Source organism: Dipodomys merriami, unplaced genomic scaffold, assembly GCF_024711535.1.
Source record: "Dipodomys merriami isolate MVZ:Mamm:240054 unplaced genomic scaffold, mDipMer1.0.p SCAF_9, whole genome shotgun sequence".
In the NCBI taxonomy this organism is placed as follows: domain Eukaryota; kingdom Metazoa; phylum Chordata; class Mammalia; order Rodentia; family Heteromyidae; genus Dipodomys; species Dipodomys merriami.
In genome coordinates, this window is record NW_027206512.1 from 34,426,855 (window position 1) to 34,446,511 (window position 19,657).

The 19,657-nt window shown below is 40.0% G+C and overlaps 1 protein-coding gene across 1 annotated transcript in view; it reads right to left on the bottom strand.

The window, feature by feature from the left end:
* Cracd (capping protein inhibiting regulator of actin dynamics) overlaps positions 1-19,657 on the bottom strand; it is a 194,470-nt gene that overhangs the window by 106,913 nt on the left and 67,900 nt on the right. Inside the window, exon 2 of the mRNA XM_070012908.1 lies at positions 2,531-2,672. The gene's annotated coding sequence lies outside the window, so the exon portion shown is untranslated. The remainder of the gene's footprint in view (positions 1-2,530; positions 2,673-19,657) is intronic.

Genomic DNA, 19,657 nt, shown 5'->3' on the forward strand with positions numbered 1-19,657 from the left:
CCTGCCACTGCCTCACAGGCTCCTTGTCGGTATGGCACTAGTTCCCACCCTTGACAGGATGGTATTTTCTTCCCATTATGGCTTTATCTCACCTCCCAAATGAAATGTTCAGCCATGGGCACCGAGCTTTAGTCTCTCCTCTGGCATGACAGCCTTTGGCTGTTTCATGGCCACTGGGCCCAGCCTGGGAATGACACTCCTCACTGTGAGTCCTCACAGCCCGCACACGTGTCCAGCTCTTTCTAGTGCACAGGCTCCCTTAAGCTCCTTTAAGACCATGCCTAAAACCTGGTTCTAGTGTTCTTTTGGACTCACAAAGGGCAAGAGGAGCATCCCTGTCAGGAGGAATGTTGAACTACAAGGGAAAGCAAAATGTACGAATGCTTTCGAAATCACCTAATTGTATTGTCATGAGCCACTGACTCAGCTGTCAAACATATGTGGATGTACATATACGTATATGTGGTGTTTGTATATATATATATATATATATATATATATAAATATATATATATAATTTTTTCTTTGTTGTGTGAGAAGAAAACATGTGTTCCTGTCACAAAATGTTCAGCATACCTCAGAAATCACAGCATCATTTTCCTGGAAAAAGTCCTACGAGTGGGAAAAAAAGCATCTGTTTCCTGTGTGTCATGCTATGAGATGAAACACAGACCAGGCAGTGGGTTGCAGATGGGCCCCTATCTTTGCTCCGACAGAAGTGTGGAGACAGATGTCAATTGAGCTCTCTTGAGTCTAAACAATAGCATGAGAACTGCAACACTGTATGTGTGTCACCCCTGCCCTGGGCTGGAGCAGGTCCCTGTCAGCTTCATCTTGGGATCATAGCCACATGTGCCTGTAGTACAAGGACACCATGATGACTGGCTCTGTTCATCAGCGATTCTGACTTCCACCAAGTCCTGTGAGCTTTCTGAGCCTTTCTCCATTTCTAAGATAGAAAAAGGAGTATGTATTGTTTATTATGTAAAATGGCTTGGATAGGTTTGAACTGTGACATATACATCCTGCACAAGCTAAGCTGAAGTTCTGACCTCCTGTGTCACGAAATATGACCTTATTTGAAAAAGAGTCACTGCAGCTGGGCACCAGTGGCTCAGACCTGTAACCCTGGTTACTCCGAGGCTGAGGTCTGAGGATGGAGGTTTGAAGCCAACCCAGGAAGGAAAGTCCACAAGACTCTTCCCTCTAATTAACCACCCAAAAGCTAGAAGTAAACCTGTGGCTCAACACTAGCCTTAAGCAAAAGAAAACAAAAGCTAAGGGACAGCACTCAGGCCCTGAGTTCAAGCCCTAGTACCAGCACATAACATGCAAAAATGATCATTGCATAGGTAGGTAATTAGGATATGCTCACACTTGAAGAAGGAATGAGGGAAAGTGACCTTAATCCAGTAAGTCTGATGTCGTGAACACACGGGTGCACAACAGGGCATGGCAGAAGAGGCCGAGACTGAGGGATGCCAAGGCTAACCAAGAGGCAGCAGGAGCTGCAAAGACATAAGAAGGGTTTCTTCCCTGACAGGTGTGAAGGAAGCGTGGCCCTTCCTTGACTCTCTGAATTTCTAGCCAATAGAACTGTGAAACAGGAATTTTGTTTTAAGCTACCCAGCGTGTGGTACTTTGTGATTGCGGCCCCAAAGGTCAAATATATCTGTTGTGTGTATGTGTTTTAACTGTGGTGGGGGAGGGGAACCACATTTAGAATAAACCATGTAGACAAGAAGAAAAGAAGGAAGGCTTTCCTTCTTATTACAAAACTGTTCCGTGAGTATTGCCAAAATAAAATCAGATATTATTAACAACTTCGCATTCCCATCAGGCCATAAAATCTCTCAACTTACAATAAACAAGGGTGGTTCTTAGCTTCTTTTAAATGACTCTCTAATAGGATCCAATCTGTCTGTAAGGACAGATGTCATAGGAAGCATTACACCTCCTTCCAAAGCTCAGAGATGGATCCAATCACATGGACAAATCCTGAAATACAATGCTTGTCAAACAATCCGTTACTTGTAGCTATAATTTCCTTTATCTTCCAGAAAAGCCAGAAGAATTGGAAGTTTTCAGAAGAGAGGCAGGTGGGGAATGCCTCCTACCCTGAGCACTCAGACAACAATTTCTGAGTCCTGAGTACTTAAAGGTCACAGTTTGGAGCAGCTCTGTTGTCTTAAGAGACAAAACAATAAGCAATGATAATATTTATCATCATAACCTTTATCATGATCATAATGATAACATCTATGTTATATGCTCCTCCCATTTTCAAAGCTTTCACCTGTGAAATTTTCTTTTATAAAAGAAAGAAAAGATTCAGAGAACTTATCCATATTAGCTTAGCTGGCCAGTAGAAGGAGGAAGTGAAACCTAGGCTTGGAAGATGATTGGTGACAAGGATCTCCTAACTGGATACTTAGTGAAGCACATACTCTCCATCTCAAAGACCCCTTCAGAACCAATGAATGTGCTTCATAAGCAACTTCCTGCTCTATTCTCTGCACAGGCAACTTACCTTCATTCACAGACACAAGTCCTTTTGTTGTTGTGTAATTCTCCACCAAGATTTTCTTCTTGTATAAAGGAAAATTCACCTTCTGCTGAGTGCATCAGGAAATGGGACACATTGCCCAGAACACCTGGGAATCTCTCATGAACTGTTGAGAAAAAAACAAAACCCAAAACATTTGATGTCTTTATTCCTCTCTTGAAAGCTTTCAAAATGAATCTCTACTCCATTTCCTGGCAAAAATCAGTATGTAGAAGTTGAGAGGGCTTTAAAATACATTTAATAATGTATTTTTATTTGTTATTTTTATTATGTTTAAATAGTTGTACAAAGCAGTAGTACAAGATAGTTTATGAGTACAGTATATCTTGGTCAATGTCACCCCTTTCAACATTCTCAGCCATCTCTTCCCTACACTTTCTTCATTCTTCTTAATTTTGTAAAATATATATTGGATTCTTGTCTGCATTTTCCCCTTCTTTGTTTTCTTTGAATATCTTGTTGGCTTATTTGCTAGTTTTGCTGAGCAATTCTTATTGCTTATTCTAAATGTGTGTGTGTGTGTGTGTGTGTGTGTGTGTGTGTGTGTGTGTGTGTGTGTGTGTGTGTGTGTGTGTGTGTGTGTGTGTGTGTGTGTGTGTGTGTGTGTGTGTGTGTGTGTGTGAGTGTGGCTTGAACTCAGTGCCTGGGCACTGTCCCTGAGCTTTTTTTAACTCAAGGCTAGCACTTTACCACTTGAGTCCCAGCTCCACTTCCAGTTTTGTTTATTTGTTTTGCTGGTCCAGGGGCTTGAACTCAGGGCCTGAGCTCTATACCTGAGCCTCTCTGTGCTCAAGGCTAGTGCTCTACCAATTGAGCCACAATGCCACTTCCAGCATTTTCTGAGTAATTTATTAGCAATAAGTCTCACAGATTTTTCTGCCTGGACTGGCTTTGAACAACAATCCTTAGATCTCAGCCTCCTGAGTAGCTATGATTACAGGTGTGAGCCACCAGCACCTGGCTCATTTCCAGTTTTTTAGTAGTCAGAGGTAAGAATGTCATGGACTTTCTTGCTCAGGTTGGCTTAGAACCACAATCCTCAAACCTCAGCTTCTTGAGTAGCTAGGATTACAGGTGTGAGCCACCAGCATCTGGCTATTATTGTAAGTTTTATTGTAGAGCGTTATAAACATTTATTATAAACTGTGCCCACTTTTCAGATGAAAAGAATCACATTCACAGATATCAAGACTTATATGTTCTTGGAAGGGGAAAAACAAATCGTTTAAATAGGGATACAGGTGGACCCATTGCAACAATGAGATGTCGTTATGTCGAAAACCAACTTTACAACTTTGGTGGGGGGAGGTGGGGAGGACTGGGGGCCGGGGGGAGAATGGGAAGGGATGGGAAGAGGAAACAAAGGAGGAGGCTACAATGCTTGATAAGAAATATACTCATTATCTTGCCCATGTAATTGTAACCCCTCTGTACAGTATTTTCACAATAAACAAAAGACTCATATGTTCTTATACTCAGGAGTCTCACATTGATCCTTCAGGGTAGGCTAGCTAAAATCCTAGGAGCTTCTCAAAGACACAAATTTGATCTAGCAGGGAATGAAAGCTGGAATCATGAGGCTCTCTCCTTCCTCACAACGTGAGGTTATCTCCTCCTTCGCAAAGTGAAGCCACCTTTGTACACAAACCACAATTGACCACGTTAGCCAGGAAGCTCCCTGTGGGTAGGATACCTACATCCCTTCTGTAACTCTCCAGATGAAAATCAGGACAAAATAACTGTATTTAAATGGCAACAGAAGAGGGATGTGTCCAGGAAACAACCCAGATTCAAGTTTATCCTTTACAAAACCCAGAGAAACCAGATGAGCTCTTTAGGCAATGATGCAGGAGAAAACCACCCCAAATCCCAGGTCTGGGACATCTATCTGCTCTGGGGGAAGACCCTGTGTGTGTGTATATATATACATATATATATATAATATATTATATATGTATATATAATTATTATATGTAACATAATATAATAAATATATAATATATTATATATAATATATGTAATATATATAACATATATATTCAGAGGCACGCGTGCACATACACATGTATGCACATCTTTGTTCTGGCTATTAGCATGTATCGGACCAGCTTCCCACTGAACATAACTATAAAAACCAGGTGCAAATAATTTCAAAATCCTATTCAACAGCATTGGAAAAGCCAGAGGTGGTAGTCCACGCCTATAATCCCAGCACTCAGAGGCAGGAGCAGGAAGATCATGAGTTCAGAGCCCACCTGAGCTTCATAGTGAGACCCTGTCTCCAAACAAAAGCAAAGGCAGTGGAGGCAGTGTCGTGAGAGACTGAGATCTTAAGGAGATAGGAAATAAAATGGAAGTAAGTTAGGTACCATGGTGACACTTTGCCTTTTTTTATTGTCTATGGATTTTTCAGCCCAGGGCAAGAAGTCACTATTTGGAGGCAGGTATGGTAGGTAAGCAAATGTTTTGTCCAGCTCCCTTTGGGGCAGATCCAGAGAAAGGAAAAGCAAGACACAGGCCAACATCCTGCCTCTGAGTATCTGCTGATGGCAAAGTGACTGAACCTTGGTTCAGTTAGCAGCAGCAGTGAGGGGCTACGCAGTTCAATAGAGCTGCTGACAGGTCCATGGTACTGGGGATGACAATTTGAGTTTGGGAGGCCACCAAGGATGAAGTTTGGGAGAATATGCCATTGATTTAACAGCCCTGAAGGCCACACTTTAAGATGAAGGTCTAAAAACTACCAGAACTAGCTTTCTATCAGCATAGCCATTCAAGGCCTTATTGCATTACGGTCTTGTCTGCTTGCTCTACATGCTTGATCAAACAAAAGAAATTGCTCCAGGGAAAAGTACTCCCCTGCTTGCCCAAAATTGCTTATTCTTTATGGATAATATGTTTCATTCAATCAACAGTTACAAGGACATAGGTTCAAGAAAGAAAAAGACTATGAATGAGTAGAGACAAAGGATATAGTCTTTAACTAATAATGTACAGATTATAAAGACTGTAAAAGATTTCAACACATAGCCGGGTGCCAGTGGCTCACACCTGTAATCCTAGCTACTCAGGAGGCTGAGATCTGAGGATCTCGGTTCAAAGCCAGCCCGGGCAGGAAAGTCCGTGAAACTCTTATCTCCAATAAACCACCAGAAAACCGGAAGTGGCGTTGTAGTTCAAGTGGCAGAGTGCTAGCCTTGAGCTGAAGAGCTGAGGGACAGCGCTCAGGCCCAGAGTTCAAGCCCCACGACCGATAAAAAAAAAAAAAGATTTCAACACACATCTCTCAGTAACTCAGAGCAAGTAAAAAAAAAAACAAAAACCAGTAAGGATACAAACAAAATTGAATAACACAATTAAATTCAACCGTAGTCATTTACATAGTAACACTGCATCTAACAACCTGAGTACATATTCATTTAATTTATAGAGATTATCCATACAGTCTAGTATGGTAGCTTGTACCTTTTGTCATCACTTTGTAATTCAAGAATGAGTATATCAGCCGGGCGCTGGTGGCTCACGCCTGTAATCCTAGCTACTCAGGAGGCTGAGATCTGAGGATCGCGGTTCAAAGCCAGCCCGGGCAGGAGAGACCGTGAGACTCCTATCTCCAATAAACCACCAGAAAACCGGAGTGGCGCTGTAGCTCAAGTGGTACAGTGCTCGCTTTGAGCTGAAGAGCTGAGGGACAGCACCCAGGTCCAGAGTTCAAGCCCCACGACCAACAAAAAAAAAAAAAAAAAAAAAAAAAAAGAATGAGTATATCAACTAGTACAACCACTCTTGACAGCAGTCTGGAGATTCCTCAAAAAACTAAACATAGATCTTCCCTACAACCCAGCCATACCACTCCTGGGCATCTACCCTGAACATCACAAGCCAGGATACCATAAAGACACTGGCACACCCATGTTCATTGCCACACTATCCACAAAAGCCAAGTTGTGGAAACAGCCCAGATGCCCCGCAATAGATGAGTAGATCCAAAAAATGTGGCACATATACACAATGGAGTTTTATACATCCATTAGAAAAAATAACGCCACTTTCAGGGAAATGGACAGACTAGAACAAACCATGTTAAGTGAAAAAGCCAAGCTCAGAGAAACAAATGGCATATGGGTTCTTCATACGGGAAAGTTAGATCTAAAATACACTGGGATATGATAAATTGAACAGGACTCTAGACACTCACACATAGTGACCCTGAAAGAGGATACTCGATACAGTTGGGGAGAAACACAAAGGCATAATGCCTATGTGTCTCTGATAGTACAAATATATAGAGATATATTATCTGATATTATATATATATCTATATCAGATATATATATCAGTATATATCAGATATATATAGTACAAAATTATACGTATATTGAAACAAACTACAAGAAATAGAAACATGAGTTTTTGTTGTTGTTTTTCTTTCCGTATGGTTTGTTCAGTTGTCCATCTTTATGTGTGGGGGTACATGGAACTCAAAGGAACAATGGTGAACAAATGCAGCTGTGGAATTCACTGGACACCACTGAAAGTAAACTATACAACATGTGGGTAGAGATGGGAGGGATGGAAGGGATGACACTGTGTGAAAGGAAATGTACTCATTACCTGACTTATGTGACTGTCATCTGTCTGTATATCACCTTTATAATAACAAAGTAAAAAAGTTAAAGCCAAAAGAAAAAGGACAAATATATCTGGGTGCTTTTTGGAAACATGAGCACAAAGGCAATTGAACAAGGCCCTATACATTTGATACATTTGGTAGCACACCTTGAGGACTGCAGGGGAGAGGAAGGTAAAGGAGGAACAACATGATCCCTCAGTGAGTTCAGAGTGATGTACACGAAGATAAACTCTTTGGAGCAGGTGAAAGGTTTCTGGCTAGATAAAGGGTGTTTTACAGCCCTGCTCTCTGGTGAGTAGTCTAAGCAACACAAAACAAGAGTCTAGAGCCCCAATGTCAAACTCACAGTCTAGCAGGCAAGGAAGCCTGGGTTGAGGACCAGAGTACCTGGATTCTTTTTATTTCTGCCAGGAATCAGAATGGCCGTGAGCTGGCATTTGAGAACAGATAGAACTGAGAGAGCACAGATGCGCACTGAGTGCTTGCTGATTCTGTCCAGAGGGTGAGCTTCCTCTCTGGGGGACTCTAGCTTTGCAGTCAGATCCAGTGCACTCTGTTTAACTAGGGCTTCCTTAGCCCTTTCTCAACAGTGATTAGAAGATGCAGTGAGACCCATGTTGGCTGACCAAGGATCTGAAAAACGATACCTTTCCTCAATTTCTTTCTAAGACTCCCCAAGGTGCAGCAGGAAGAAATCTGCGCTTTGGGTCAGGAGACTCTTATTCCACTATTGACTGTGAAATGATATTGTATTATATATATTATATTACTAAATTGAAGGATCTAAATGATTTCTTTCTCTTCCCCCCTACCCTCACATTAGCAGAAGAACCTCCTCTCCTGAAGGAAACACATGGGACTGGTAGGTGCAAAGCTGTGTGGTTGGAGCTGTGAAGGTGAAAAGCACAAAGCCATTCGAGTGCATAAACATCCTCTCAGATGCTGACCCGTGGGAATCAGGCACAAGCATGGAAATCTATCACCAGCACCTGTACATCTTAGGATTGTCTAATGTTCTGTTCAGAAAACTCTTCTTAGCCAAGCTACAGGTCTTGGTGAAGCTCCTACTGATACACTTTTTTGTTTATTTTATTTTATTTTCTGTTTATGTGGTACTGTGGAATTGAACCCAGGGCCTTGTGCATGCTAAGCAAGCACTCTATCACTAAGCTATATTCCCAGACCCCTAATATCACTTTTAACTTCTTTTCTTTTCATTTGCTGTTAAACTTCAGACGTGAATGACCTCTGCCTATGAGCCCCCACTCCTCCCACCCACCCCCATTTCAGCACTGTTCTTCCCTTAACCCTCAGATCACTGCAGACATCATCAATCCACTCACATTGCACTTCTGAAAGTCACCAACACAAGAAAGTCTCACTGAATTCATATTGGTTTAGACATCCCCCTCTCTCCCATCTTCAGCTCCCCTAATGTAAGATGCTGACTTTACTCCACTACTTGACATGTCCTGTGTCTTCTGATGCTCCAAACCCTCAACATACCCTTTTCTTCTCCTCTGATAATAACTTTTCAAAGTAAAGCAAGCAGTTACTTTTAAGACTGACTCTTGTCATTTCACTTTTATATTCTCTGTTCTCCTCCACATCTGATGAGTTGTTGTTTTTCATCGTTGTTTCTTTAAATGTTTCTGACCTGTTATTTCTGTCGCCACACTAATTCTGATTCTCAACTACACATGCCTTATTGTTAATTCAGTTAGCCTGCCTTTGCAAACCCTACACACAAGTCACACAATAAATAACTTTGCCTATCAAACTTTTTCTAAAGCCAAAACTTAAAACCACTCCTCTTCACAAATCATCTACTCCATACACACTAAGCATCTTTGCTACTACAAATACCTAGCATGAGTCTCAATCCTAAGCCCCTTTCCTCTTCTACTCTCTCTTCCCTTGCCCTCCACTCCCCTTACCTCCTTCCCCTCTGCAGAAGATGGAACCCAAGGAATATTAGGCAACTGTTTTATATCTAGCTACATCCCCAGTCCACCACTGCTGTTTGTTGTTATAAATGTTATAATAATACCTATATTATTATGTATTATTTATTATATTATATATTACACATTATTATTGTTGCCTGCACTGGGACTTGAACTCAGAGCCTTGCACCTGCTAAGCACTCTACTACTTAAGCCATACCTCCATTATCAACTACCCTTATTTTCAGTGAGCAATATGGAACGTCCTTGGTTTTGCCAAACCTTCCACTTCACCTTGCTATTGTGATTCAATGCCATTCAACAGAGAAGAGAGAAGGCAACAGCACACACAGAAGCCCAAAGGAGCCTGTTCTCATCAAAACTATTACTTCAATCAAACCACAGAGCATGCGACTGGCAGGGAGTGCAAGAACCCATGGACTCTGGGTTTGTAATATTGCAGGAGGGTATTATTCCATCATCGGGGGAGAAGAAAGAAGGGAAGAGGAGAGATTTGTTGTTGTTCTGTAAGTCTGTGAAAGTACAAACAAAACTGAACTGAACTCATTCAACTCTTCTGGGTAAAGTAGCTAACAAGATAAATACCTCTGTGGGATGTTTGAATTGCAGATGAGGAAACCAATCTGCTTCTTTCTTTTCAACTTCTTAAAGGCTACTGTTCATCAGCAGTGGACAATCTTAGGAAATAACTGCATCTCCCTGTTATGTGGCTGGAGAATAAAAACCTATTAATTGACTCTACTCCACAGGTAAAATCTAGGACTCTTCATGAAGGGAGAAGCCTGTTAGTAGAGTCAAGAACCTGTTCTACAGGATGGGAGGAGAGAGCTCGAGAAACTGCCAGCAACTCTCCTTCGAGAGTTATAGTCTCTGAGCCAACCCTGGACACCAGAGACTCCAGATGAGATGACAATAATACGTATTCTCTAGACACAAGCTCAGACCACAGTCCCTCCCACTGGAACCTCCTCGGGGTTCTCCTAAATTCTGATTCCCCTATTTCATCTCTCTTTCTCTTTTCCCCTGGCTTTATATTAATCTTCTGGCCTCATGTTAGTAGTGCTCTCCTTTGCTGGGATTTGAGAACCTAGTAAGGAGTCTTTTCTGATTGGGTCCAAAGAAGCTACCTACTTCCTGTTAACTGGTTGTCTCATAGTGGAATCGACTTCCACTTGTCCACTCATGTGCCAGTCCTTGCCGGGAGTGACCACTGCTGGGTACATATCCAGAGGAGTTAAAGTCAGTATGCTGAAGAGGTATGTGCTCCCCTGTGTAGTGTAGCTTAGTCCCACAGCTGGGGCGGCATCGGGCATACTTGGCATGCGCAAGACCCTGGGTGTGATCTGTAGGGAGCACTGTCAATAAAAACAAACAAACAACAATAAAAAAAACTCTATAGGGCCACTCCTAGATGCAAAAAAAAGGACAGACTGGGTTTTTAATTTTATTTTTGGATATGTCTTAAATTTTTTTTGTTACTGACACATAATAATTTTGTGCATATTTATAGGATGCTAGATTGATTTATTTACTTCTCTCCTTTGGGACTGCTGAAGAGCAAACATCAATTTAATATTAGAAATGATATTCAGCTGGGTAAATCAAAATGCTTCACATAAACTATCTCATTAATCTTCCATGACATCAAATTGTAGGAGGAAGAGCATTACTTATCAATATTTATAGCTTTAGAAACAGCGTTGAAATGTCTTACTCCAGGTCATGTGATCTATTTCCCACTTTTGAGTTTTTGAAGGCAGACTCCACTGATTCATCTACCTGCACAGAGAAGGTACGATAAGGCATCTCACAAGGCCCAATAAGGCAGAAACACATGAGGTAAAGTCTATGTGCCTGCTCTCTGCTGAAAGATCATAGCGCAAGGCTCAAATGTTGTCCTCAACCACTGATGGTACCTTGACCATCGCACACTAAACATGTCTCAAGAGGAAAGAAAGTTGCAGCTGGAATCTAAGAATAACCTATCTGTGTTAGTTCTGCCTCTTAACTGCCCATTTTAAAGGAAACTACAAAAAGAGTAAGGATTACAGGGGCAAAATTCAAATGATTCCATTAAAAGTCCTAGTCTAAAAAATGAAATGTATTCATCTTTAAACCCGAATTATGCTTTTCAACAAAGTAGTATTTGGAGTGTCATCTGTCTGCTTCGGCTGTGATGAATATCCGCTTGAAGGATGCCAAAATTCAAGGTAGCTATCACCAGTTTAAAACAAGAAATTTCACTTGCTAGAAATGGGAATCATCTTTTGCACCCCAAATTTAAAAATCTGTATTTTTTTCCCTCTTACTTTATTTTCCTCATATACCCAAAATACGGAAGAAAATAGAATTTTCTTTCCAGGTCCTTCTTAATTTTATACATTGCCTAAATATGTAAATTTATGCTAAAGCAAAATGCTATTTTAGTCCTTCCTTACTCGTTTTCATTAAATGATATTCCCATAAAAGCAAACATTTCATGCTGAGCTATTCCTACAAATGCAAAGGCCCAGATCTGGTTATTATAATTACCAGAAATAATGAACATCGTTCGGTTAAGCATTTTCTTTTAATGACATTAACAATGTTTTTGAAAGCTATTGATCTTACTTAGGATAAGCCATTTTTTTCTGTAAATTCTTCCTGCACTAGTGAAAAGGTTAAAATGGAATGAAAGAGTATAGTTCAGGGGTGAGGTGTTTGCTTGGTCCCTACAGCACTCCAGGGAATATGTTCCCATTAATATGCTTTTAAACAGAAGGTAACAAAATAGCATGAAATCTTTCCTTACTTAAAAAGAAAGAAGGGCAAAGCTATGGCCACAGTGACTTAGCTATGGTTTTCCTGCGGGTCTGCCTTTGCTAACTATGTTGAACTTCATACATATTAAAGATCTCAATACACATGAGTTGTGGGGTGTTGTTGTTGTTGTTGTTGTTGTTTGAGACTGAGACTAAATTCAATAGCTGATGCTGGTACTCTACCACCGGAGCCATGCTTCCAACCCCACAAGTTAATGTCAATATTTTAATACTTTTAAGGTCAAGAATGTGCCCCTCAGTTGCAGGTGGTGAGAAGAGGCTACTGGGGCAGGCACTGATGACCAGAGCATTTGGTCAGCACCAATATTTGCAGGAAAGTTTTTTGTAAATTGGCCATAGAGAACCTTGCCCCAGCTACAGGTGGAAATGTACACAGACAGTACAGCACTGTGGGCCAGAGATCCTCTAACTCATGAATGCCAACAATCACTTTTCTTTCCTTCATGACAAATTTCTAGAGGACATTGAAGAATGGCTGTTCCCTAGTGGGCAAGATGCAGTCAGCAAGCTCTACAATAAAAACTGCTTTCATCTAACATAGAGTACACAATGACTTTTGTAGTGGCTGGAAGGTGGGCAGGAGGTGTTCCAGAGAAAAACATGACTTTGGGTTGGATCCACAGAGTCAAATGTTTGCTAGACGGAGAAGCAAGATTGGAAAAGGGCGAGTTAATGGCTCAGGAGAGCAAGACTGCAAGAACTCATTTCTCTGGATTTCACCCAGCAATATTGATCAAAGCAGCTAGGATCTAAGATCTCTCCTGAAAGAGATCTCTACCTTAGTTGCATATGCAGATTGAGAGTTTGACCAGGCCCTTTCTAAACCGATGGAAGGCAGAGCCACCTTAGTGACACGGTTCTAATGGATATGGTCATTTGCTGTCACCTTATGAGACATGCTCACCTGTCTCCCTGCTGACATACCTGCACACAGAAAACAGCCAGCCATAAAGATAAGGCATTATCTTTCCCTCATACAGCTACCACGTAAACAATTTACAGGTCTTGTTGCAGAGATTTACTATCCTTGGCAAAACATTCATAAAGCCATTGCCAATTTGTTTGAGCTGAAATGACAACTTCTCAAAGATGTCCTCTTCCTGAGATTAAGAGGCAGAGTACAAACAAGTTCTACCTTTACCCCCACAAGGATAACAATTTGCTGGATGATCTCTCTATATTCCTGCAGGAGGAGTTACTAAATATAAAAATATTTATAGGATTTTCTGTAAGAGGCAAGAGATTTTTCAGGTAAGAATACTATTTCAGAAAGTTGAGCATAACCACCAGAAGCCTCACTTGCACATAGCTAAACTTGAAGGATCAAAACGTTTGAAACAAGATATTCCTAGAGTAGGAACCACAGGTACAATATAGAGAAAGAAAGCATTTGGTACTTCTTAATCTGTGGCAAAGAAAAATTTCCTACTGTCAGCCACCAAACTTAGAGGCCTTTCCATGAGCAGCTGCTTTGGGACTGTAAGAATACATGCTCACATATGCATTTGCCCCATTTCATAGGGATTAGAAGATAGTTTCTAGAAGTACACATGTAACCAAAGAATTGTAAAATATTAATAGAAATGTAAAAAAAAACCCTGTAGGCTCCATGCCTATAACCCTGGTTACTCAAGAGGCTTGAAGACAGCTCAGACAGAAAATCATGTGTAACCCTGTCTCCAAAGTAACCAGCAAAAAGGTGGGCTGAAGGTTGGCTTAAGTGGTAAGAGTACCACTAAGCAAGCATGCTGAGCAACTTCAAGACCCAGGATTAATTCCTACTATCCTATCTCTCTCTCTCTCTCTCTCTCTCTCTCTCTCTCTCTCTCTCTCTCTCTCTCTCTCTCTCTCTCTCTCTCTCTCTCTCTCTCTCTCTCTCTCTCTCTCACACACACACACACACACACACACACACAATCTGATTAGGGGAGTATCAGAGTACAAATTCACAGATCAAATACAAAAATGAACATGCTATAATGAACTTTAAGCTTGATTCTAGAGTTTTAGGTACCAAAAATGAGAAGAAAAGCACAATTAGCCACATCATTGTCCTGAACAGAAGAAAGGAGGCAGGTGTCTGACAAAGCCAGTTATCATACTCCTGAAGGTGAAAGGGAAATTCTCAAATGACACATTTTTAGGATGTCAAAAAACTGAGACAGAAGGTATAGCCTAGCAAAAAGTTCTAATAAATGCAGTCACTGCTTCCTATTTCTTGTATTTTCCATTTTAGCATCCCTGATTAAGGACATACATTCATACAAACAAACAAACAAACAACAAAGCATTAAGTAATTAAGATATTTTGTCCAGCTAATATTATTGACTAACTGACTGATGGAGAAGTTAAAAAAAATAGATGGTGACATTTTCTCCTGCAAGTCTTCCATAGATTATTCACCTGTGTGTTCATTATTCTTTTGGGGAGACAGTACTGTGCCTCATGTTTGCTAGGCAAGTGTTTTAGCACTTGAGCTACACCCTATCTCTCTTCATTTATTCTTGAGTTTCTCCCAGTTGGTAGGAAGCAAGTAAGGTGCAATGGATTGACAGATGTAGGAAGACATCATCTCAATTCTCTAGAGAAGGAGGGAAGTAAGACTAGAGTTCAGAGAATAGTCCGGAAGTCTGAAGGATGACAATCCTGAGAGCATGAGTAACTTGGTACCAGAGAATTGGGAAACTCTGTGTCCAAGGAGCATTAGCTTTTGACTGTATTTGTATCAGAATCTGTGATGTTTAATCATACAGTTTTGCATTTTTAAAGCCACTAAGATGTTTTATTTTTCAACTTCTTTCTGAAGGAATTTTAGTATTGAATTTTTTTGTGGAAAACAATGTACCTTATGTACATATTCAAAGATGTAAAAATAAAACTTACATATAGTTCTCTTATTATAAAACATGTATAAGGTAGATTTTTAACATGCATACCTGTGTTAAATATCATTTCTAATTCATATTTTCTCATTCATTCTTGGCTATATATACCAAAGATCTACCACCGTCACCATCTTCTGAATATATACTAGAGACTCTTCTCGTGAAGAAATCTGTCGTTGAACGGCTCTCTCATTCCTCTCAAGGCCTTAAAAGTTCTGGTCTCTGAGAAGTATCTGAGAAATCTCCATCTCCTACTGAGCAGTCCCTTCATCCAGAGGCACACGGCTCCCCATCTTGTGTAGAGCCTGCCAGCTCTGTCTTCCCGTGACTTCATGCTAGGCTAGGGTGACTTCCCCTGGAAGCAGTTTGAGATCTCTCCAGCTCTGGACAGTGCTTTCTTTTTATGTCCCACATGCCAGGTACTTTCCCTTGTAGCATTTCAACACTGTGCTTTAATTTCCTGCTTTTATTTTTTAACTCTCTACAACCTTATGATGACAGAGATTTTATCATCACTTTACTATTTCAGCCCTACTTTCTAATATCCTCCCAGGCAAACACACAAAAAAATTAAGAGAAAGTTATTAAAAGAATAAAGGGTCAGGCATGGTGGCTCACACCTGTAATCCTAGCCACTCAGGAGGCTGAGATCTGAGGACCACAGTTCAAAGCCAGCCTGGGCAGGAAAGTCCATGAGACTCATCTCCAATAAACCACCTGAAAACTGGAAGTGGCGCTCTGGCTCAAGTGGTAGAGTGCTAGCCTTGATCTGGAGAGCTCAGGGACAGTGCCCAGGCCCAGAGTTCAAGCCCCATGACTGAAAAAAAAAGAAAAAGAAGAAGAAGGGAGTATAACATTGACACCAAATTGGAAAGAGATAGTACCAAAAATGAAACTGCAGGTAGAGCTCACCTGTGAAGACAGGTGAGATGATTCTACTAAATGACTAAATTCATATGACCACGTTGGTCAATAGGAGTTTAAACCAGAAAGGCTGACAGCCTAAAGGCTGGAAGCCTAAAGAGAAAATAAACATAAAATCATTTTGATAAGATATCTTAAAAAGACATTTGATACACCCCAATATTCATCATGATAATCACTAATAATCTAAAAGATAGTTAGCTTTATATAAAGCATCAGCTTTAATGGTAAATCAACAGAGGCAAAATCAGGAATAAGACCAGAATGGTCTAGAAAAACTGCTATTAACGTTTTAATCACCTAGCCTGTAATACAGCAAAAAATAAAGACACACACATTGGCTGGGTGTAGCTCAGTGGTACAGTGCTTGCCCGCTATGAACAAGATCTTGGGAAAGTAAAGAAGAAAAAAAGGAAAGGAAGGATATACATACATACATATACACATATATACATACTGAGGTTTAGCATAGAATATATTTGGACTTTCTCATAAGCATGGAAGAATGTATTATTTAATACAGTTGTACAGTTGTATTTGTTGTATTTGCTAGTTGTTGTGACAGCCAACTAAACACTTGAGGAAAATTAAGATGTTTACTTTTAAGACACGGCTAAATATATTCCTGGCAGATCAGGAGAATATGTACTTTAGAAGATAGGCAAGTGAGTGAGTACAAGTGAGTGAGTATATGCCTATATTTCCATTACCCAGGAGACTGAGTCAAGAGGAAGATGAATTCAAGGCCAGTCTGGTTATCAAAAATGTTTTCACTATGTATTAAAATAAAGACATGTTATTTCAGTTTTCTAGCTCAAAAGGATTGAAATGAGAAAAGGGATTTCTTCCAGTCTTACACAGGGTCAAGTCTTCACAAATCTCATGTTTCAGACTCTTCTGATAAAGACCATGAACTGTCCTTTCCCACCGAGTCCCATAGTGGACAGAGAAAGCCTGCATTTAGAACCAGAGAACTGAACCGTTAGCAGTCTCCTCCCAGCCCTCCATCATCACCTCCATCTCCTGAATCAGTGACTTAAAGCGCAGCATCATAATCTCAGAGGAAGTCACTATAGCGTCCATAGGATGTTCTGTCCTCCAAAAGGCAAATACAAAGGAAAGGTGTGATGTGCTACAAAAGCTTTCTGCCAAGTTCAGTGGACACCAGGCTCTAACCCACCTCAATAACCCCATCAAAACTCCAAACCACATAGAATATCAGAGTTTAAAATACTCTGTAAATCCACCCTTGTTAATATTTTCATTCTTATTTTCACTTTAATTTTTTTCTTATATTATCATTAACCATCACCAATATCAGGCATAGTGGTACATACCTATAATCCCAGCCACTCTAGAAGCAGAGGTAGGAGGATTGTATTTTAAATCCTCCCTAGGCAAAAGCTAGGAAAGTCTATGATGGTTCACATCTGTAATAGCTGGGGCTATTCAAGAGGTGGAGGTAGGATGATCATGGTCTGAAGCCAGCACAAGGGAAAGTGGGAGATCCTATCTGAAACACAAAGTACAAAAGGGCTTTGGATGTAGGACAAGCAGCAAAGTGCTTGCCTAACAAGCATAGGGTCCTGAATTCAATCCGTGGTAGTGAAAAAAAATAACCTGACTTCTGGTCATGATGAAGAGGGACTGGATTTGCCCTCTCTTCACCTGAAGATCTAAAACAATGGCCAAATTAACAGGAAGCAATGATGACAATGCCAGGAAGCGATCCTGAGGGGGAATCAATGAGGTGGACCAGTTGACCACCTGGGGAACCCTACAGGCCCCATGGATGAAGGAGCCCAGGTGCATGATGGTGAATACTGAGCTGAGATAGAGCGAAAATCCTCATGAGACTCTTATCTCCAATTAATCACTCAAAAAATGAATGTGGAGCTGTGTGTCAAAGTGGTAGAGTACTAGCCTTGAGCAAAAGAGCTCAGGGACAGAGCCCAGGCTCTGAGTTCAAGCCCCACAACAACAACAAGAATACAAATTTAAATAATAAACAGTATACTCTCTAACCACAATGATGCTAGTTAAATATTAATAGGAAAGAGATGTCTGAAAACTCTCCACATATCTGGAAACTAAAAAATATAAATAACCCAAAAACTAAAAAGAGATGATCAGAGAAATTAGGCAACATTTTTAATATATCAAATAAAGCAGTTCTTAGAGCCAAACTTATGGAATTATTTGCTTACACTAGAAGTAAAATAAATTTAGACAACATAAGCAGAAGAAGGAAGTAATAAAACTTAAGACCAAAATTCAGTGGTATGAAGGCAGAATTTTTTTAATTTATGAAATCTGTAATCTGATTCTTTTCTTTTAATCTGAGATCAGTAAAATGGATACATTTCTACATGAGAATGATCATGAAAAAAATGAATAAAGACATAAACTTTCAGTACCAATAATGTGAGATGAAGTATCACTGTAAACCTTAACAGCATCAAATGGGTAACAGGCAAACAGTAACAAAAATGCTCAAATGCCCTAAAGACATAATAAGGTACAGATGCTAGTTCAGGAATAAAGAGATAACTAGAATAGCCTAATAGCTATTAAAGAAATTGCATGTCTTACAAAAGACATTTCCACAAAAATGACTCTGGACCCAAAAGGGTTCAGTTATTCACTTCACCCACTAATGAGAGCATTGTTGTAGTACAGCTAATTCAATGTAGCTCATTCAGAAAATAAAATTTGATTAAAAATAAAACACACTCTAATTTATTCACTGAGGCCATTATTGCCCTGATAACAAAATCAAAGCTATTAGAAACAAAGGAATCTATAGAACTAACTCCTTCTTAATGTGGACACAAAATGGCTAACAAAAAGTCATCAAACTCAGTATAACAGTATAATAAAAGGTTAATGGAAATCATTTCAGGAATACAGGGTTTCTTTGATAATCTTTTAAAAACTCAATCAGTTTTGTTGGGCAGTACCCGTATAATCCTGGCTATTCAGGAGGCTGAGATCTGAGGATCATGGTTTGAAGCCAGCCCAGGCCCGAAAGTCTTTGAGACTCTCATCTCCAATTAAACACCAAAAAGCTGAAGTGGAGCTGTGGCTCAAGTGGTAAGATGCTAGCCTTGAGAAAAAAAATATGCTCAAGGATAGGACCCAAGCCCTGAGTTCAAATTCTAGGACAGCATCAAAAAAATCAGGCTAGTCACCATGTCAACAAACTAAGATACAAGAAAAATAAAAAAGAGCATTCCAATAAATACAAATAAAGTATTTAACAAAATCTAAAAACCATCTATGATAAAAGCATACAACATACAAAAAGAACTTCCTCAACCTGATAAAGAACGTCTGCAGAAAACTTTCCACAACAGTATAATCATGAAAGAAATGAACACCATAAACAGAGTAATATATATATATATATATATATATATATATATATATATATATATATATATATATATCTCTGTCTTCCAACTCTATTTGACACTATAGTGAACTCTTAACCAATGCAATAAAATAAGAAAAAGAAATAGCATAATATTTGAAAATGAAGTAGTAATTACCTTTATCTGTTGATGGCATAATTACATGAGACAATTCCAAGGAATGTATGAAAAGTTTAAAGAAGCTGGGCACAGTGGTACATGCCTGTAATATCAGCTATGCAGGAGATGTGGGTAGTAAGATGAGAATTTAAGAATGGTCATAGGCAAAAAGCATGAGAATCTATCTGAAAAATAACTAAAGCAAAAATGTGCTAGGAGCATGGCTCAAGTAGTAGGACACCTGCCAAGCAAGCAAGAAGCCCTAAGTTGTCTCAGTAAACTCAGTAAACTACCCTCCCCACCCCCAGCCCCACCACAAAGGCATC